The sequence below is a fragment of the Jaculus jaculus genome, chromosome 5, assembly GCF_020740685.1.
Source record: "Jaculus jaculus isolate mJacJac1 chromosome 5, mJacJac1.mat.Y.cur, whole genome shotgun sequence".
NCBI classification, from domain to species: Eukaryota; Metazoa; Chordata; class Mammalia; order Rodentia; family Dipodidae; genus Jaculus; species Jaculus jaculus.
Window position 1 is genome coordinate 68485422 of NC_059106.1, and position 22400 is coordinate 68507821.

The 22400-nt window shown below is 48.1% G+C and overlaps 1 protein-coding gene across 2 annotated transcripts in view; it reads left to right on the forward strand.

Annotated features, from left to right (window-relative positions):
* The window catches only part of Col8a2 (collagen type VIII alpha 2 chain), a 50170-nt gene that overhangs the window by 19562 nt on the left and 8208 nt on the right, over nt 1–22400 (forward strand). Inside the window, exon 3 of one of the 2 annotated variants that reach the window (XM_045149717.1) lies at nt 19801–19995. The exons of the other annotated variant lie outside the window; for it this stretch is intronic. The gene's annotated coding sequence lies outside the window, so the exon portion shown is untranslated. The remainder of the gene's footprint in view (nt 1–19800; nt 19996–22400) is intronic. 2 annotated transcript variants of the gene reach the window in all.

The following is a 22400-nucleotide window of genomic DNA, read 5'->3' on the forward strand; positions in this document are numbered from 1 at the left end:
GACGCAGCAGAGGGGGACAGGCTGGAAAGGGCTTAGGGAGAAGGATGGCAGGGGCTGAGGAGCTGGGAGATGGCATTGTGTCCTGTGCACATCCCCGGATGCGGAACTTGGTCCTAGTCCTCAGCAGGTTCTTTGGTTCCTGGTCTAGAAAAGGGTCTTTTAAGACATTGTTTCTGGAGACCCTAGGCTTTGGCAGAGAGTCACCTGAGTCTTGGAGAATAGAGGAAAGGTTTTTTTTTTTTCCCAGCAGGAGGGTTTGTAGGTGGACTGAAGGGAGGGCTTCCTAACCACAAGGACAAGATGATAGGGCAGAGATCTGGAAAGGCTGGTGGCTCAGGTGATCTCAGTTGATCCTTGCTCTGAGAACACTGTTCAGAGAGGTTAAGTCATTTGCCCAAGATCACTCAGCCGGTAAGCAGTTGTGCTGGGAGGCCAGGAGCGGACTGGCCCTTTTCCCAGGGACTCACCTGACAGGTGAGGGAGAGCGGGCGGAGAGAGGCGGGGAGGCAGAAGAGGCTGCGGTGGGGGCGAGGCCCGCGGCGGGCGGGCTGGGGATCGGCAGCGACGGCTGCACAACAGGAAGCGTCTCATAACATACCTGTGGTTTGGCCGGCGACTGCCCGCGCTCCCCGCCGGCCTCGCTGCTCCGCTGAGCCGCCGCCGCGCGCGCTCGCCCGCTCGTCTGGAGTGAGCGGCGGCCGGAGTCGGCTCCGGGCCGGTTCCGCCCACCCCCGGGGCCTGCGCCGCGGCCGCCCGGGGGGCGAGGGGCGTGAGTGGCGCCCTCCCTCCGGCCCCCTGCCTGGACCTCTGAAGGATGGGGTGGGATGCGATGGGGTGGGGTCGGGGATGGGGTGTGGTGGGATGGGATGGGGTGCGACGGGGCGGGATGGGGGATGGGGTGGGGTGTGATGGGATGGGGTGGGGGTGGGCTGAGATGGCATGGGATGGCTGTGAGTGGCGCTGCTTACGGTCCTGGGGCCACCTGTCCCCCACCTTCCTGCCCGCTGTCCCTAGGACAGGACCCTCGGGGAGGGGCGGGAGGGGAGGGGCTGGCTTCCTGCGGGGCCCATCCCCCTTGGTCTGAAAGACCCTGGAGCACTCTGCGCCCAGCCAGTCTCCTCGGCCTCCCTGGGAGGAGGCCAGGCTGCCGCAAAACGCTGACTTGGACGAAATGCTGTTTTACGGGGATTTGTTGAAAAGGGGGGAAATCCCCGTTAAGGACTTGCAGCTGTCCAAACACCCGAGTCTACCCCGCCGTCGCCACGGCTCAATCCCCTGAATCAGCGTCTCCTCAATGTGTCCCACCTCCGCAGCGGCTCCGGCCCCTGCCAGCCCTCGCTTCTTCCTGTCCACACCTCCCCGGAGGTCACCAGACACGGTGATGGCTTGCCCAAGGTCACACAGCCAGTTGTGGTCAGAGCTGGCTTGGGCCTCAGGAGCTTCCTGTCCCTCATGCTTGATCCACTCACTGCTTGGCCAGGAGTCTCATGGGGAGAACAGAGAACAAAGGAATTGTCCTCTTTGCTCCTCTATCCTGGCAATGTATCCGTGGAAAGACAGGTTTCGGTTTGGGTTTGTCACACACCTGCGAGGAAAGGTCTGAGTGAGTTGGGTTTTTTTTTTTTTTAATTTTTCAATTTATTTATTTGAGAGAGCGCGAGTGAGCAAGGGAGTTGGGGGTTTCCTGCGACTGCAAATGAACTCCAGATGCATGTGCCATCTCTGGCCTATGTGGGTGCTGGGGAATTGAATTCCAGTCATAAGGCTTTGCAGGCAAGTGCCTTAACCACTGAGCAGTCTCTCCAGCCCTGGTGTTTGTGGGGTATGTGTATGTATTCTGTATGTGCATGTACATGTGCATGTGTACAGATGTGCACACCTCCCGCGGAGGCCAGAGGAGAGCACAGGATATCCTCCTCAGAATCTCCCACTGAACCTGGAGGGGCTGGGGGGGTGGTGTCAGGCTGGCTAACCAGCAAGCCCTAGTGGCTCTCCTGTCTCCGCCCTCCACAGGACTGACTGGGCTTACAGGCACGTGTGGCCACACCAAGAGTTTCACTGGGGTGCAGGGATCCAACTTAGACTGTCTCAGGCCCTCATTCTTGCACAAGGTGTCTTATGCACTGAGCTGGGCCATTACCCCAGTTGATATATATATATATATGGTTTGCTGTGAGTTCGAGGCCACCCTGACTAAATAGGGAATGCCAGGTCAGTCTGGGCTAGAGCGAGACCCTGCCTTGAAAAAAAGATTATATGTGTGCAGATACACATGTGTATGCACACACTTGCACATTTGTGTGGCAGACAGAGGACAACTTTGGGTGTCATCTTCAGGAATGCTATTCACTTTTTTTTTTTTCATGTCTCCCCATTCACAATATGTTTGTTTGTTTTTTTTGAGGTAGGGTTTCACTCTAGCCCAGGCTGACCTGGAATTCACTATGTAGTCTCAGGGTGGCCTTGATCTCACGGTGTTCCTCCTACCTCTGCCTCCTGAGTGCTGGGATCAAAGGCGTGAGCCACCATGCCTGGCTTTTTAAAAAAATATAGATAGTTAGAGAGAATTGCCAGGGCCTCAGTTACTAGTGTTGAACTCCAGATGCTTGTGCCACCTAGTGGCCATGTGCAACCTTGTGCTTGCATCACCTTTGTGCATCCGGCTTAGGTGGGATCTGGAGAGAGATTGAACATGGTTCCTTAGGCTTTGCAGGGAAGTGCCTTCGTTGCTAAGCCATCTCTCCAGCCCATAGGCAAATAATTTTTTAAAAGGTTAATATGACTTAGCTGTTAAGGCGCTTGCCTACAAAGCCAAAGGACCTTAGTTTGATTCCCCAGGACCCATGTAAGCCAGATGCACAAGGTGGCGCATGTGTTTGGAGTTTGTTTGCAGTGGCTGGAGCCCTGGTGTGCCCATACTTACTCGTGCTCCCTCCCTCCCTCTCTCTCTCTCTCTCTCTCTCTCTGCCTCTTTCTCTCAAATAAATAAAAAAAAATATTAAACAAATTATCATTTATTTGAGAGAGAGGGAAAGGGAAATGGGTGTGCCAGGGCCTCCTGCCACTGCAAATGAACTCCAGATGCATGTACCACTTTGTGCATCTGGCTTTATGTCAGTACTGGGAACTGAACCTGGGCCCTTTGGCTTTGCAGGCAAGCATTTTAACCACTAAGCCATCTCTCCAGCCTCTGTTCACCCTTTTTCTTTTCTTTTTTTTCCAGTGCTGAAGACTGAACCCAGGGCCTTGTGCTAAGTCATCCACTGAACTGAATCCCCATTCCCCTGTTCACTTAAAAAAAAATTAGTTGAGAGAGAGAGAGAGAGAGAGAGAGAGAGAGAGATGGAGGGAGAGAATGGGCATGCCAGAGCCTCTAGCTACTGCAGATGAACTCCACACGCATGTGTCACCTTGTGCATCTGGATTACATGGGTCCTGGGGAATTGAACCTCTGTCCTTTGGCTTTGCAGGCAAGCACCTTAACCACTAACCCATCTCTTCAGCTCCTTGTTCTTGAGACAGAATTTTTTTTTTGAGATAGGATTTCTCATTGGCTTGGAACTCATGCACCAGGCTAGACTGGCTGGCCAGCAAACCCCAGGGACATGCCCATCTCTACCTCCCCAGCACTGGGATTAAAAATATGCTCCACCATGCCAAGCATTTTGGCATTTTACATTTGTACTGGGCATCAAACTCAGGGCCTCATGCTTATAAGGCCAGCACTTCGCCAACTAAGCCATCTTCCCAATGGCCACACCCCCTCGCCCCACTTCGTTTTTGGAGACAGGATCCCCCTGGCCTGGACCTTGCTGTGTAGAGCAGACTGGCCTTGGGACTTTCTTCATTGTTGCTGCATCTGCCTCCCAAGTCCTGGGACTGCAGGCATGTGCCACCTCGCCCAGCATTTGTGTGCTCTTTAAATCTGATGTAAATTGAAGCATCACTGTGTGCCAACCCAGTCTGGGCTGGGCACAGAGCGAAGAATGTAGGGACAAGAGAGCAGAAGAGCTAAGCCAAGACATAGGATCCTCATGACGGTGTGTGTGGTGACTCACGCCTTTGGTCCCAGGACTTGGATACTGAGGTAGAAGGATTGCTATGAATTTGAGGCCAGCCTGGGTTAGAGCGAGTGCCGGTTTCCAACAAAACAGAGCCTCATGAGTTGCCCCAGCCCAAAGGCATAGGCGGAGGCTGAGTGAGGCAGCTGATGGGCATCCTCATCATGCCAGAACACCTGAGTTACCCAGAGGAAGAAGCACTGAGGGAACCCAGTGTGCAGAGGCCATGGCACCCCAGGGAGCCTGGCATGTACCTACTTTCTGTTCCTCTTGAGCAGTGTGGTGTCACTTCCAGGGGTCTTGCTTCTTTCTACAGCTCCTCAAATAGGCTTAGCATGACCTGGGGTGGGCTCTGTTTACTCCCCAGCCGTGTACCTAGCTTGATACATGCCAACCTCCCTTCTAAGAAGAGCCCAGTGATTCTCCAACCCACGGACATGGAAAAGAGTGGGGCAGGGGACCAAGGAGAGAGGTGGGGTGTGAGGCGCAGATGGCCTTTTCCAGAAGAGTGGCAGGGAAGTGTTGTAAGAGAGCCTTCTCTTGCTGCTTGCTAGTCCCTGGGCCAGCTCTGGCCCTCAGAATGTTCCTGTCCACCCCCCACCGCAGGACATCCTGGTCTTGCTCACATCACTCTGCTTTCCTGGGCCCCAGTCTCCTCATCTGTAGACCAGGGATCTGAACAGCATCCCTTGGCCTGTATGCTGTGGGAATTGCACAGTCTTCCCGCCGGTGCCTGACTTCTCGCCTCTGAACTGTCCTCTTTGACTAACTTTCCCCGCTCTCAAAACACCTGCTCTTCGGGCCTGCACCAGACCTGGCCCTGATCTCAGCCAGGGAAAGAGGATCTCCATCTCCTTCTCTGTCTTGTCTCCGTCTCATTTCCTGGGATAGGCAAATGCTAAGAGCCATGAAGGTGGGTCAGACACTTCCTTGAGGACCCCGTTACTAAGCAGAACTGAAAGATGGATGTCTCCCTAGGGGCTGTGCTCTTGGATAGCCTTGGGGGCCCATCCTTTGGTACCTTGCATACCTGGACACCCTCCCTTACCCCAAGCTTCCATCACCACTACTCCCCATGTGGGAAGCAGGTTGGGCTTCCTCAGAGCCCGGCCTGTCCTGGGTCACCTTTTACTGGTCTCATGACCTCACCTTGGTCTAAGCAAGCTATTAGCCATTCTCTTGGCTATCTCTGCTTTCTGCTATACACTATACCCACTCCCCCCTGGCCCCTCACCCCTGCCTACGCACCAGACAGAATACTACCACTGCGCAGATATGAGCAGTCCCTCCCCAGAGTCCCCCAGCTCAGTCAACCAGTGCTACAGGGTCCTGCCCTGCTGCTCAGGAGTGCCGGGGGTGGGGGGAGGGGAGAAGCAAGGTAGAGTACTGGTTGATGCTGCGTTCCCTTGCCTAGATTTAGGTTCTGCCCATGGCCCTGTTAATAAGGGACCTCTTCACACCCATTTCCTCTTCTCTAAAACTTCCCGTGGGCTCAGGTGATGACTTAGTGGTCAGAATCACTTGCTTGCAAAGTCTGACAGCCCAGGATCGATTTCCCAGTACCTACTCAAAGCCAGATGCACAAAGTGACACATGTGCCTGGTGTTCATTTGTAGTGGCAAGAGACCCTGGTGTGCCCATTCTCTCTCTCTCTCATAAATAAATAAATAAAAACTTAAAAAGGAAATCAAACCTCCCAGGCTTGCATGGGGTCTAAATGTCCATGTAGGTACAGTGCCCAACCTTATCTACCAACAGCATTCCCCAAGGGCCAGGCCCATGCATCCTGCTTCTACTGAGCCCTGGCATTAACCACAGCTAGGTAAGGCTTGTGCCCATGGCAGGCTCCAGGTAAGGTCTTACCTCTGGGCAAGTTTTTTTTTTTTTTTTTTAAAAGTTTCATTTATTTGAGAGAGAGAGAGGGAGACAGAGAGAGACGGAGAGAATGGGCATGCCAGGGCCTCCAGCCATTGTAAATGAACTCGAACTCCAGACACATGCGCCAACTTATGCATCTGACTTATGTGAGTCCTGGGGAATCGAACCAGGGTCCTTTGGCTTTGCAGGCAAATGACTTAACAGCTAAGCCATCCCTCCAGACTGTGTGTCATTTTTTATGACATGTTTTGTACATGTAGGTACTGTATTTAGAATCCCCTTCTAATACCTTCATTGTTGTTGTTTCAAATCAGGGTCTCACTCTAGCTGACCTCATTCTGCAGCCCTGGGCTAGCCTTGAACTCAGGGCATTTATCCTACCTCAGCCTCCTGGGGGGTGGGGGGCTGGAACTAAAGTCCTGTGCCACCACGTTTGACTTCCATTACCTTCCCCTGTCCTTTCTTTCCGACTAGTCCCTTTTCTACTTTGATGACTTTTTATTGTATTTTACTTATTAGAGAGGGGGGTGGCAGAGAGAGAGGGAGAGAGAGAATGGTGCTCCAGGGCTTCTTATGTGAGTCCTGGAGGGTCAAACCGGGGTCCTTTGGCTTTGCAGGCAAACGCCTTAACCGCTGAGCCGTCACTCCAGGGCCCTCCCTTTTCTGCCCTCCTCCATCATATATGACAACATGCTGATGGCCTAATTTTGTGCAGGTAATGACAGCCCATGTTATGAATCCTACAGCCGCTCTGTGTTGGGAAGACAGCATTCCACAGCACTCCTCCCCATTTTCTGGCTCTTACATTCTTTCTGCCCCCCTCCTTAATGTTTTCTGAACCTTTGAGGGTGCGATAGAGATGTCTCATTTAGTGCTGAGCACTCAACAGCCACTTATTCTTAGCACTTTGATGAGTTTTGAGTCTCCCCAGTAGTCATGGCTATCTGCACAAAGACCCAAGTTGAGAGCGACGCTCATCTATGGGCATAAACATGAACACTTCTAGGGCAATTTGACGCGTATAATTTACCCATTTAGCCAGACAGCAGCAGTAGGTTCCCAACTAGGACCTGTGACCTTCCCAGGCCCAGGCTTTGACTAGGTTTTCAGTAGCAGGCAGGAATTTCCTTTGAAGGACCGGGCCTCAAATCCAATCAGAGAGCAGTTGGTTACCCCATAATAGTTGTGCCACTATTGTACCAGTGGGCAAGGGCAGGGTTTTTATAGTCTAAGCTTTCCTGTTCCCTCCGTCCTTGTGCTGGGGATGGAACTGGGGTTTCACATAGGCCGAGAAGTGCTCTATTTACTGAGCTGCACCCCAGCCCTGAGCTTCTGCTTCCACATTGGTAATGTGGGGGTGATCCTTGTATGAGCTCAGTGGGCTCCTTAGGAGGATTGGTTGGGATAAGGCCTGGAAGCCCCGAGCTCTCCACCACAGCAAGTGTAGCAGACAGCCACACGTCACAGGGATGAACTTCCACACCAGGCACTGTTACAGAAGAAGGGAATTTATTTGAAGCTTACAGACCCAGAGGAAGTTCCATAATGGCAGAAGTTGGCCCCCTCTTACAGAACCAAGAGAGAGAAGAAGCCAAAAGGTACCATAGGCAAGCACAATTTAGGATCCCCAGGCAGAACCCAGGCACTTTGCATATCTTAGGTTGGAATTCAGCTCTGCCTAAGATCTACCCACAGCAACACCTCCTCCAGCCTGGAGGCTGCATATCTAAATTATAGTCTTTAATAAACTCCTGAATAGGGCTGGAGAGGTAGCTCACTGGTTTAGGTGCTTTCCTGCAAATCCTAACAACCCGAGTTTGATTCCCCAGTACCTATGTAAAGCCAGATGCACAAAGGAGTGCATGCATCTTAGTAACTGGTGGCCCTGTCATGACCATATTATCTCTCTGTGTGTCTCTCACTCTGTATCTCTCTGCTTGAAAATAAATAAATACATATTTAAAAATAATAAACTCTTGAATATATTGGGGGTCATCTATTCAAACTTCCACAGCAAGTATTACTGTCAGGCCGAGGCTCAGGAGGGGTAAAGGGGCTCTGAGATTACAGAGTGGTGGGAAGCCGAGCTAGATGAACCCCTGCTTTCATTCCTGCAAAACTCCCCAGCCTGGAAGGCAGGAGCTGTAGACTCGGCCTCACTCCAGACCAGAAAGGGCTTGCCTCCCCAGGTTTCACACACCAGGGAGGGTTGGAAAGGACACTGGGTGAGATTAGGGGAGACCTGAGCACGGATGACAGGGTAGTGGGACTTTTCTTGGGTGTGAAAATGTCAAATAGGCCCTCATTCAAATGTCAGGCACCAGTTCTGAGTCTTGCACATTGGCCAAAAAACAGGTTGTTGACCCACTTTGAAAAATAATAGCTTTGGGGTCTCAGGTATAATGCTTGTCTAGTGTGCAGGAAGCCTTGGGTGCTATCCCCATCACAGAATAAAACCTGTTGCAGCCGGGCGTGGTGGTGCACGCCTTTAATCCCAGCACTTGGGAGGCAGAGGTAGGTGGATCACTGTGAGTTCAAGGCCACCCTGAGACTACATAGTGGATTCCAGGTCAGCCTGAGCTAGAGTGGGACCCTACCTCGAAAAAAACAAAACAAAACAAAACAAAAAAACACCTGTTGCACGTACCTGTAATCCCACCACTTGGAAAGTGGAGGCAGGAGGATCAGAAATTCAAGGTTATCCTTGGCTACATATAGTTTGAAATCCAGTGTAGGCTACCTGAGACCCTGTTTCACAAAAGAATAAACAGCTTTATTGACAAATAATTCACATATCTCATTTAAATGGATAGTACGACTTTTCTTTTTTCTTTTTTCTTTTTTTTTCTTTTTGAGGTAGGGTTTTGTTGTAGCCCATGCTGACCTGGAATTTACTCTGCAGTCAGGGTGGCCTCTCAACCTCACGGCAATCCCCTACCTCTGCCTCCCGAGTGCTGGGATTAAAGGTGTGCGCCACCACGCCCAGCTCTTCTATTTTTTGAGGTAGGGTCTCGCTCTAGTCCAGGATGATCTGGAATTCACTATGTAGTCTCAGGGTAGCCTTGAACTCATGAAGATACTCCTCCTTCCTTTGCTTCCCAAGTGTTGGGATTAAAGACATGATCCACGATGCCCAGCTCACAGTTTTGTTTTGTTTTTTTTACTCAGTTGAGCAACTATCACCACAATCAGATTTATGTATTCATTTATTTATTTGCTGGGGGCTGGACCAAGTAAGTTACTTCCCAACACCCTTATTTATTTAATTTGTTTTTGGTGACGGATACTGAGCATTGAATCTAGTACATGCTAAATAAGCGCTCTTCCACTGAGCTACATCCCTAGCTCATAGTCCTTTTTTTACTTCATGTGTGTGCACATGTGCATGATTGTGTGGGTGTGCTTGTGCAGAGAACAACTAGCAGGTTAGGCCTTGCCTGTCCCCCTCTTTTTTCGAAACAAGCCCAATAGGCTGGCATTTCTTTTTTTTTTTTTTAATTTTTTTAAAAATTTATTTGAGAGCGACAGACACAGAGAGAAAGACAGACAGAGGGAGAGAGAGAGAATGGGCGCGCCAGGGCTTCCAGCCTCTGCAAACGAACTCCAGACGCGTGCGCCCCCTTGTGCATCTGGCTAACGTGGGACCTGGGGAACCGAGCCTTGAACTGGGGTCCTTAGGCTTCACAGGCAAGCGCTTAACCGCTAAGCCATCTCTCCAGCCCTGGCATTTCTTTTTTATGTGAGAGAGAGAAAGAGAGAATTGGCATGCTAGGGCCTCCAGCCACTACAATTGAATGCCAGACACGTGTACCATCTTGTGCACATGTACGACCTTGCGCACTTGCATCACTGTGCATCTGGCTTATGTGGGACTTGGAGAGTTGAACATGGGTCCTTAGGCTTCACAGGCAAGCACCTCAACCACTAAGACATCTTTCCCATCCCTCCACCCTTAATCCCAGTACTTGTGTGTGGGTGGGGGGGGGGCAGAGATAGGAGGATTGCCATGCATTTGAGGCCACCCTGAAACTATAGAGTGAATTCCAGGTCAGCCTGAGCTAGAGTGAGACTCTGCCTCAAAAAACAACTAAAATAAAATAAAGTGAATTATTTATTTATTTGCAAGCAGAGAGGGAGGGAGGGGAGAGAGAAAGACAGAAAGAGAAAATGGGCATGCCAGGGCCTCCTGCCACTGCAAATGAGCTCTGCACACATGCACCGCATTGTGCATCTGACTTTACGTGGGCACTGGGGAATTGAACCCAGGCTACTAGGCTTTGTAAGCAAGCACGTTCAGCTGCTGAGCCATCTCCCCAGCCTCCGTCCACCTCATGTGAGGCAGGATTTTTCACTGTGGATTTTCACTCTACTGTTCTTTGCTCCTCTTGCTATGAACTTCTGGGAAATGTTCTGTCTCTGCCCCCCCCCCCCCCACATTTCTCAGTCAGCTTGCTGAGATTGCAGAAGCCTGCTGTTGTAGTCCAGTTTGTATTGCTGGCAGAACACACCCACCAAGAGCAGCTTGTGGGAAAAAAAAGAGATTTATTTTGGCTTACAGACTCGAGGGGAAGCTCCATGATGGCAGGGAAATGATGGCATGAACAGAGAGTAGACATCAGCTCCTGGCCAACATCAGGTAGACAACAGCAACAGGAGAGTGTGCCAAACACTGGCAGGGGGAAACTGGCTATAACGCCCATAAGCCCGCCCCCAACAATACACTGCTTCCAGGAGGCTTCAATTTCGAAATTGCCATCAGCTGGGGATCTAGCATTCAGAACACCTAAGTTTATGGAGGACACCTGAATCAAACCACCACACACACCATGGTTTCCAGCTTTTTACACGGGGGCAGGGGGAGTTATCATTGTGCCTTATCTATAGATCCTTCTCCCTGACCCCTCTTTTTACTTTAAGTGTTTTCTTGTTTGACTTAATCTCACTCTGTAGCCCAGGCTGTCCTGAACTCACTATGTAGATCAGGTTGGCCTTGTACTCATGGTGATCCACCTGCCTCAGCCTCTCAAGTGCTGGGATTATAAGCAGACCCACCATGCTCAGCACTTTCTTTCAAAATTTTAAGACAGCAGGCTGGAGAGATGGCTTAGTGTTTAAGGCATATGCTTGCAAAGCCTAATGACCTGAGTTTGATTCCCCAGTGGCCATATAAAGCCAGATGTTTGGAATGGAGAGATGGCTTAGCGGTTAAGGCACTTGCCTGTGAAGCCAAGGGACCCAGATTCAATTCCCCAGTACCCAGGTAAGCCAGATGCACAAGGGGCACCTGTGTCTGGAGTTCATTTGCAGTGGCAAGAGGCCCTGGTACGCCCATTCTGTGTCTGTCTCTCTTCTCTCTCTCCTTGCAAATAAATAAAATAAAATAAAAATTAAAAAGAATAAAGTCAGATGTACAAGGTGGCACATGCATTTGGAGTTCATTTGCAGCAGCTGGTGCACCTATTCTGTCTGTCTCTTTTTTTTTTCTCTCTCTCTCTGCTTCCAAATAAATAAATAAATAAAATTTTATAAATATTTTTACTTTGTTTTTTTGTTTTTCTTTCTTTTTTTTGAGAGACAGAGAGAGAGAGAGAGAGAGGGAGGGAGAGAATAGGCATGCCAAGGCCTTCAGCCACTGTAAATGAACTCCAGATGCATGTGCCACCTTGTGCATCTGGCTTACGTGGGACCTGGGGAATTGAACCTGGGTCCTTTGGCTTCATGGGCAAATGCCTTAACCTCTTTATATATTAAAAAAAAAAAAAAAAAGCTGAGTGTAGTGCCTTTAATTCTAGCACTCAAGAAGCAGAGGTAGGGGCTGGAGAGATGGCTTAGCGGTTAAGTGCTTGCCTGTGAAGCCTAAGGACCCCGGTTCGAGGCTCGGTTCCCCAGGTCCCACGTTAGCCAGATGCACAAGGGGGCGCACGCATCTGGAGTTCATTTGCAGGCTGGAAGCCCTGGCGCGCCCATTCTGTCTCTCTCCCTCTATCTGTCTTTCTCTCTGTGTCTGTTGCTCTCAAATAAATAAATAAATAAAAATAAATAAATAAAAAAGCAGAGGTAGGAGGGTCATAGTGAATTCCAGGTCAGCCTGGACTACAGGTGAGACCTTGTCTCGAAAAACCAAAATATAATAAAAAAATTTTTTTTGAGACAAGATCTAGAAGCCTAGGCAGGCCTTAATTTTTTAAAAAAGTTTTAGACTTTTAAAAAGATTATTTATTTATTAGAAACAGAGATAGAAAGGGAGAGAATACGTGCCAGGGCCTTTAGCCACTGCAAACAAATTCCAGACACAAGTGCCACCATGTGTATTTGGCTTATGTGGGACCTGAAGAATCGAACCTTGATCCTTAGGCTTCACAGGCATGTGCCTTAACCATTAAGCCAATTCTCCAGCCCAGGCCTTAACTTTTTGACCCTCCTTCCTAAAATTCTTGAGTAGTTGAGATTACAGTCTGTACCACCAAGTCTGGCTCATCGTGTTATAGAACATTCCTAAAGGAAACCCCATACCCACCACTGGTCATTCTCCATTTCCTTCTTCCCCAGTAGCCCCTAATCTACTTCCTGTCTCTATGGACATCCTGTTTTTTAAATATGTTTTATTTATTTATTTGAGAGATAGAGAAAGGGCAGGCGGGGGGAGGTGAAAAGAATGGGTACTCTAAGGCCTCCAGCCATTACAGACTCCAGATGCATGTGCCACGTGGTACATCTGGCTTACGTGGGTCCTGGGGAATTGAACCTGGGTCCTTGCAGGCAAGTGCCTTAACTGTTAATCCATCTCTCCAGTCTATCTCCTTTTTTTTTTTTTGTATTTTTTGAGGTAAGGTCTCTCTCTAGCCCAGGCTGACCTGGAATTCACTCTGTAGTCGGGCTGAACTTGAACTCACAGCGATCCTCCTACCCCCAAGTGCTGGGATGAAAGCATGTGTCATCACATCCGGCTCCTTTTCTTATTATTCCTTTTTTAAAGATTTTATTATTATTATTATTTATTCACTTATTTAAGAGAGAGAGAAGGGGCGGCAGGGTGGGGGGTGGCACCAGGACCCCTAGTCACTGGAAACAAACTACAGACGCATGTTCCATCTTGTGCATATGACTTTATCTGGGTCATCAGGAATCAAACCTGGGTCCTTTGGCTTTGCAGGCAAGTGCCTTAGCTGCTAAGCCATCTCTCCAGCATTTCCCCCACCTCATTAAATAAAAAAAAACATTTATTTATTTACTTATGTGTGTGCATGTGTGTGTATGGGCACACCAGGGCCTCTTGCCGCTGCAAATGAATGTCAGACAGACACTTGTGTTTCTTTTTGCGTCCTGTTTTTTTTTTTTTTCTCCTCTTTTTAAAAAACTATTTATTTGCTGGGTGGTGCTGGTGCACACCTTTAATTCTGGCACTTGGGAGGCAGGGGTAGGAGGATCTCCAAGAGTTTGAGGCCACCCTGAGACTACATAGTGAATTCCAAGTCAGTCTGGGCTAGAGCGAGATCTTACCTTGAAAATCAAGAAACAAACAACAACAACAAAACCCCAACTATTTATTTACTTATATGTGTGTTTGCATGTCTATGTGTATGAGCACACCAGGGCTTCTAGCCACTGCAAATGAATGCCGGACATTTGTGCCACTTTTTGCATTTGGCTTATATGGGTGGCTTGGGACTTGAACCTAGGCCAGTAGGCTTTGTAAGCCTTTAACTGTTGAGCTATCCTCCCACCTCTTCCCCCCCACCTCTCTCTCCCTCTTTCTCTCTCTCTCTTTTGTTTTTTCAAGGTAGGGTTTCACTCTAGCCCAGGCTGACTTGGAATTCACTATGTAGTCTCAGGGAGGCCTCGAACTCATGGTGATCCTCCTATCTCTGCCTCCTGAGGGCTGGGATTAAAAGTGTATACCAACATACCGGGATCGTCCCCCTCTCTTTTTTTGTTTTTGTTTATTTTACTTATTTATTTTGGTTATTTATTTATTTATTTATTATTAACAACTTCCATAATTGTAAACAATATCCCATGGTAATGCTCCCCCCAACTTTCCTCTTTGAAACTCCATTTTCCATTATATCCCCTCCCCCTCTCTATCAGTCTCTCTTTTATTTTGATGTCATGATTTTCCTCCTCTTATGATGGCCTTGTGTAGGTAGTGTCAGGCACTGTGAGGCCATGGATATCCAGGCCATTTTGTGTCTGGGGGGAGCACATTGTAAGGAGTCCTACCCTTCCTTTGGCTCTTACATTCTTTCTGCCACCTCTTCTGCAATGAACCCTGAGCCTTGGAGGATGTGATAGAGATATTGCAGTGCTGAGCACTCCTGTCACTTCTTCCCAACACCATGATGCCTTCTGAGTCATCCCAAGGTCACTGCCATCTGAAAAGAGAAGATTCTCTACCAAAAGTGAGAATAGCATTAATATATGGGTATGAATATTAAGAGAAGTGCTTACTGGGCAGTTTGATGAGCATAGTATATACATTTAGCCAGACAGCAGCAGACATTACACCCCTACGGCTCATGACTACCCCTGTTTTAGGTTTTCAGTATATTCCCTTCCATGGAGTGGGCCTCCAGTCAAATTAGAGAACAGTTGGTTTCCACCATGACAGATGTGCCACTATTGCACCCATTGGCTCATTGGCCTGGCTGGCCAAATATAAGACTTGCAGTGTCCACTATTGAATATCTTCACTGGTGATTTCTCTCTCTCCCATTGAACTGTATGCAGAATGGCTTCTTCCAGCTTTCTGTCAGCTGGACTACATGGAGGAGGTTATCAGCTCAGTTCTAGCAGGATTTCTCAGTGGCTTTGCAGCCCAAGTATGTGGAGTCTTCAGCAATAGGGTCTTACCATCTATTCCTGGTGGGAAACCAAGGGCCTGGCAATGGCCTATAATGTTTTGGGGGCATCAGGGATCTCCCTGGCCAACAACTCACTGGAAAGTATCCCATCCCTGGCACTGAAAATTTTCTAGTAACAATCTATGGCTCCTGAATGTTCCATTGTCCAAAAAAGTAGGATTCCATATGATTTATTTATATCCTCTAAGATTTTGATTAGCCTTCCCTCCACCTTTCCTTTACTAAATCTCTTCCCCTGACCTCACTTAGGCTTTGTCACCCCTATTAATCTATTCTTCTATCCTCTCTCTTTTTATTTTGTTTATTTATTTAAGAGTGACAGACAGGGAGAGAAAGAGGCACAGAGAGAGAGAGAGAATGGGCATGACAGGGCCTCCAGCCACAGCAAACGAACTCCAGATGCGTGCGCCCCCTTGTGCATCTGGCTAACGTGAGTTCTGGGGAATTGAGCCTCGAACCAGGGTCCTTAGGCCTCACAGGCAAGTGCTTAACTGCTAAGCCATCTCTCCAGGCTTCCCCTCTCTTTTTGATATATATTTTTATTATTTTGATTTGTGTGTATGGTGTGGTGTGGCCCTCCCATACATTATACATTCGCCCGTGGCAGGGGACGGTCAGCTATGGTGGCTGGCGTTGAAGGTTAGGTGTCCCGCTCTGTCTCTCTGCTCTTGTGCCTGGTCTTGTTTTGAGTCACAATCTCATTACTAATTCTGGAGCTTTCAGGGCTCTGGGGCTCCAAGGTTCTTAGGTCTCTGCACCCCTGTGGATCTGGGGTTACAGGTGTGTATGGCCACACCCAGCTGTTTACATCTGGAGTCCGGTGATTCAAACTCTGGTGGTCCTAGGCCCCCTTAGGCATTCATGCTTGTGCAGGAAGACCACTTAACCACTGAGCCATCTCAACAGCCCCCTATCTTTTATAAATGAGAGGAGAGGGAGATCAGAGGACAACATCAGTGTGCCTGTGTTCCACCTTCTTTGAGACAGGGTTTCTTGTCAGTGTGCCTCCCATGGTCATAGGCACGTTGAGGTCATAGATGTATGTGCCACTTCATATCCGGCTTTATATGGGTGCAGGGATATTGAATCCAGGCTTTGTAAGCAAATGCATTTAACTGCTGAGCCATCTTCCCAGTCCCCTGTTTTTTTTTTTAATTTTTGTTTATCTAATTAATTTATTTGACAGAGAAAGAGGGGAGAGAGAGAGACAGAGAGAGAGAATGAGAGTGGCATGCCAGGGCCTCCAGACACTGCAAATGAACTCCAGATGCATGCACCCCCTTGTGCATCTGCCTAACATGGGTCCTGGGGAATTGAACCTGGTTCCTTTGGCTTTGCAGGCAAATGCCTTAACCACTAAGCCATCCCTCCAGCCCTGGTTGTGTTTTTAAACAAACAAACAAACAAACAAAACACAACAACAACAAAAACAAAACAGGGTGCCATATATCCCAGGCTGGCCTTGAACTCCTTATGTAGATATGGGTAGATGGCCTTGAATTTCCTCCTGCCTACACTTCCTGAGCACTAGGATTATAGGAGTGTGCCTAGTTTATTCAGTGCTTAGGATAAAACCCAGGGCCTCATGCACATTAGGCAAGTACTCTACCAACTGAGCTATATCCCCAACCTTATTCTGGGCATTTAAAATAAATGAACTCATAGCCCTAGGGAAATGGCTCAGTGGAAAAAGTGATTCCTACACAATTCTGAGTACCTAAACTCAGGTCCCCAGAACCTTAGTAAAAGCTGGAAACTGGTGGGCTTCTGTAATCACAGTGTGGCTATAGTAAGAAGTATAGTAAGAAGAAACATAGAGATAGGAGAATTCCCTAGAAGATCTCCAACAGAGGGTAAATGCCTCAAACCTGCCTCAAAGACGGTTGAAGGCCAGAACTGACCCAAAAGTTATCAGCTGGGCATGGTGGCTCACGCCTTTAACCCCAGCACTTGGGAGGCAGAGGTAGGAGGATCACCATGAGTTGGAGGCCAGCCTAAGACTACATAGTGAATTCCAGGTCAGCCTGGGCTACAGTGAGACCCTACCTTGAAACACACACACACACACAAAAGTTATCCTCCAACCTCCACATGCATGCTGTGGCGACCACCCCCATTCATATACACAAACACACTCAATAAATAAAGTTTAAAATTATTTAAATAATTAGAATCATAATATGACTGTGACTGGCTTCCTTCATTTATCACACTGTTTCCAGGATTCTTATGTATTGTACCATTTATCGGCAGTCCATTGCTTTTTAGGAAAAGATAAGCAGGTAGTCAGGCATGGTGGTGCACGCCTTTAATCCCAGCACTGAGGAGGCAGACGTAGGAGGATCGCTGTGAGTTGAAGGCCACCCTGAGTCTACATCATAGTGAATTCCAGGTCAGCCTGGGCTACAGTGAGACCCTATCTCAAAAACCCAAACCAACCAACCAACAAACAAAAAAACATGAAGCAGGGCTGGAGAGATGGCATAATGGTTAAGGTTTAGGCCTGTGAAGCCTAAAGACCCAGGTTCAATTTCCCAGTACCCATGTAAGCCAGATGCACAAAGTGGCACATGTGTCTGCAGTTTGCAGTGGCTAGTGGCCCTGGTGTGCCCATTCTCTCTCTGTGTGTCTTTATGTCTCTTTTAAATAAATTATATATATATATATATTACATAAAATTATACATATATATATATATACACACACACACACACACACACACACACACACACACACACACATACATGTACATACATATATAAATAAATTGGCCATAAAATATCAGCTACTTTTATTTGGAAACCTTTAGTGAATAAAATGATATTGAGGCAGTAGCCGTGGAACCCTCTGATGAGAATGGAATGCTTTGGAGTCTTAATTTTTTGGGGAGCTCTCTGGTAACGATGGCATGTGTTGATGGGCGGTAGCTTATCTGGCAAAGCAAGCCTCTCTCCTGTATGAATCCTCTCATGATTACCAGATTGGTTTCGGACTCCACTCACGTTCTGTGTGGGAAAGTCTCCTCTCCCATAGATGAGTGACTGAGCCATTGCTCTTGAAAGTCTGAGGCTCCCTAGAGGTCTGTGACGTTCAGCAAAAATGACTTCACTCCTTGCCTTCTCTGGTAGGCTAAAAGGAGACAGAGTCCTAAAGATCTTGGGACATACCTTACATTAAAAAACAAAGTTCTCTGGGCATGGTGGCGCACACCTTTAATCCTAGCACTTGGGAGACAGAGGTAGGAGGACTGCTATGAGTTGAAGGCCACCCTGAGGCTACATAGTGAATTCCAGCTCAGCCGGGGCTAGAGTGAGACCCTGCCTCAAATGAACCCCAGACACATGCACCACTCTGTGCATCTAGCTTATGTGGATATTGGGGAATGGAATGTGGGCATTTAGGCTTTGTAAGCTAGTGCCTAAACCACTGAGCCCCATTCCTCCAGCTCCATTCCTCACATTTGTGTGTTTGAGGACTCGTGTTTGGTGTCCCTCATGTGTGGTGTTTCCCTTGTTGCTCTGGTAGAGAGACAGGCTTAGGAGAGGACTGAAGAGAAGCCCTTGGATGCATCTCCATAGGGACATCTTGATGAGAAGGCCCCCTTGGGGATCCTTCCTAACCTAGCCTTTCTGCTCTGAAGTTGTGTGCGTTCTCACAAGAAATCTCTCTCTTCAGGTCATGAACAGTTATCTTTCTGGATAATGAGTGGGAAACCGCCTGAGTTCCTTGACTACTCATGCTGTCATTGACTAAAGAAGTTTTCTAAGAACCCTGGAAGCCATCTTCTTTGTCTTCCTCACCTCTTTCCATGGAGTATCTCTGGGTGAATCTGGAAGGGTGCTTATATCCTCTCCTATTGGGATTTCTACTGACAGCTATTTTGTGACATTAACAATGATTTCTGCCAGGCATGGTGGCATACACCTTTAATCCCAGCACAAGGGAGGCAGAGGTAGGAGAATCGCCATGAGTTCAAAGCCACCCTGACACTACAGAATGAATTCCAGGTCAGGCTGGATTAGAGTGTGACCCTACCTTGAAAAGCCAAAAACCAAAACAAAACAAAAAACAAAAACAAATAAAAAACAATGATTTCTCTTAACAACATATTCTCGGGCTAGAGAGATGGCTTAGTGGATAAGGCACTTGCTTGCAAAGCCAGAGGACCCGGGTTCAATTCCCTAGGACCCAAATAAGCCAGATACACAGATGGACATGATGGTCCGTGTGTCTGAAGTTTGTTTGCAGCAGCTGGAGGCCTTGGCACGCCCATTCTCTCTCTCTCCACCTCCCCCAAAATAAATAGAAATGAAATATTAAAAAAGAGGCCCGGAGAAGCCGGGCGTGGTGGCACACGCCTTTAATCCCAGCACTTGGGAGGCAGAGGTAGGAGGATTGCCATGAGTTTGAGGCCACCCTGAGACTCCATAGTCAGCCTGGGCTAGAGTGAAACCTTACCTCGAAAAACAAAAACAAAAACAAAAAAAAAAAAAAAAAAAGAGGCCTGGAGAGATGGCTTAGGAGTTAAGGTGCTTGCCTTAAAGCCAAAGGACCCAGGTTTGATTCTCCAGGTTCCATGTAAGCCAGCTGCACATGGCAGTGCATGCATCTGGAGTTTGTTTGCAGTGGCTAGAGGCCCTGGCATGCCCATTCTCTCTCTCCCTTTCTCTCCCTCTCTCTGTCTTTAATAAAATAAATAAAATAAAAATAGCCAGGCATGGTGGCACACACCTTTAATCCCAGCACTTGGGAGGCAGAGGTTGGAAGTTTGCAAGGCCACCCTGAGACTACATAAAAAATTCAAGGTCAGCCTGGGCGAGAGTGAGACCCTACCTCGAAAAACCAAAATAAATAAATAAAAATAAATAAACTTCAAAACATTTTTTTATTTTAAAAAAACATTTTCAGAAAAGAGCACTTGCTGCCCCCACATCTAGACACGGACTGAAAAGGTTTCTCCTTGCAACCGTCTGTCAGAGCTTCTGTTATTTTTTTTGCAGATTTCTACCACTTGATTCCCGCTTCTCTTTCAAAGTGGACTTGTCCCTGCAATGTCCACTAATAACAAACTGCTCCAGTATGCCATCCTTGCTCTACTTTTCTGGCCACAGCCATGAGTGGCACATGTCCACAGTCTGTGTAGTCCCTGCCTTGCACAGCAGTAATTCCTGTGCTGCCTGACCTAAGGTGATAAGGTGAGTGGAGTGCTTGAGAATCTGGGATCGCTCTGGTCTGCACAGCAGAAACACTGGGTGGCTCAAATTAGATGTGTAGATTCAAGCAAGATCATGGTGGAGGTCTAGGAAGATAGCTCAGCAGTTAAAGGCACTTATTTGGGCTCAATTCCCCAGCCACCCACATAAGGCAGACACTGAAAGTGGAGCAAGTGCCTGGTGTGTGTTTGTGGGGGCGAGGCCCGTGTGTGTGCCTGTGTGTACGCGCTCTGCTCTGTGCACCTGGCTATATGGTACTGGGGAATTGAGCTGGGGTCATTAGGCTTGGCAGGCAAGAGCCTTAACCACTGAGCAATGTCTCCAGCTCTAAATAAAAAGTTTAGAGAGAATTATTTATTTGCAAGGGGAGAGAGAGAAAGAGAGAGAGAGAGAGAATGGGTATGCCAGGGCCTCCAGTCACTGCAAACAAACTCCAGATGTATGGCTCACTGCATGTGGCTTTTTTGTTTTTTTTTTTGTTGTTTTTCAAAGTAGGGTCTCACTCTAGACCAGGCTGACCTGGAACTTACTCTGCAGTCCCTCGAATTCACAGTGATTCTTCTACCTCTGCATCCCAAGTGCTGGGATTAAAGGCATGTACCACCACGCCCATCTGCACCTGGCTTTTTGTGGGTACTGGGGAATTGAACTTGGGTTGTTAGGCTTTGTAGGGAAGTGCTTTAACCACTAAACCAACACTCCTTTCCTACTAAAGGTAAATTTTACTGCACCTCTGTCACCTTTCAATGTCACTGCAATGGAAAATATAATCATGCAGTGGTACAAGAAATAGCTGGCTCAAAAGAGACAGATTGAGAAGGGGAGGGGATATGATGGAGAATGGAGTTTCAAAGGGGAAAGTTGGGGGAGGGAGGGTATTATCATGGGATATTTTTTATAATCATGGAAGTTGTTAATAAAAATTTGGAAAAGAAATTTTTAGAGAGAGACAGAGAGAGAGAGGGAAGAGAGAGAGGATGAACATGGGTATTCAGAGCCTCTTTGTTATGGCAAATGAATTCCAGACACATGCGCCACTTTGTGCGTCTGGCTTTATGTGGGCACTGGGGAATTGAGCCTGGGCCGTTTGTGTGCACCTTTAACTGCTGAGCCATTTCTACAGCCCTAAATAATTTTTTGTTGTTGTTGTTGTTTTGAGGTAGGGTTTCACTCTGGCCCAGGCTGACCTGGAATTCACTATGTGGTCTCAGAGTGGCCTCAAACTTATGGTGATCCTCCTTCCTCTGCCTCCCAAGTGTTGGGATTAAAGATGTACCTGGCCCAAAATAAATTTCTTTTGAGGTAGGGTCTTGCTCTAGCCCAGGCTGGCCTGGAATTCACTATGTAGTCTCAGGCTGGTCTCAAACTCACAGCGATCCTCCTACTTCAGCCTCCCAAGTGCTGGGATTAAAGGCGTGCGCCACAACATCTGGCCTAAATAAAGGACCATGTGGAGGTGGGCTGGGGAAATGGCTCAGTGGATAAAGTGCTTGCTGCATAAGCATGTGGGTTAGAGTTCAGATCCCCAGCACCCAAGAAAAGGCCAAAGCAGCAGAGGTGTCTGTAATCCCAGCATGCGTACAGCCAGATAGGAGGCAGAGGGCTGGAGAGATAGCTTGGTTAAGGTGCTTGCCTGTGAAGCCTAAGGACCTATGTTCAATCTCTTTCCAGATCCCTTGTAAGCCAGACATACAAAGGTAACACAACCGCAAAGTCACACATGCATACCAATTGGTGCAAGCATTTGGAGTTTGATTGCAGTGGCTGGGGCCCTGGTGTGCCAATTCTCTCTCGCTCTCATTCTCTCTTAAAAAAAAAAAAAAGATAATAGGCAGAGATAGGAGAATCAGAAGCTAGCTGGGCAGCAAGAGTGGCGAATGCAGCAGCAAACAACAAAGAGACCCTGCCTCAGTAAGGTGGGCAGCGAGGATAGGCATAAAGTTGTCCTTGGGGGCCGGAAGGGTGGCTTCGGTTAAGGCGTTTGCCTGCAAAGCCAAAGGACCCAGTTTCTATCCCCCAGGACCCATGTTAGCCAGATGTACAAGGGGGCCAACGCATCTGGAGTTCCTTTGCAGTGGCTGGAGGCCCTGGCGTGCCCATTCTCTCTCTTCCTCTTTCTCTGTCCAATAAATAAATAAATAAAAATAAAATATTTTTAAAAAACTTGTCCTTGGGGGCTGAAGAGATGGCTTAGTGGCTAAGGCACTTGCGTGCAAAGCCTAAGGACCCATATTCTACTCTTCTGGTCCCATGTAAACCAGATGTACAAGGTGGTGCAAACACATAAGGTTGCACATACGCACAAGGTGGCACACGCGTCTGGAGTTCAGTTTCAGTGGCTGGAGGCTCTGTGCATCAATTCTCTCTCTCTTTCATTTAAAAAAAAG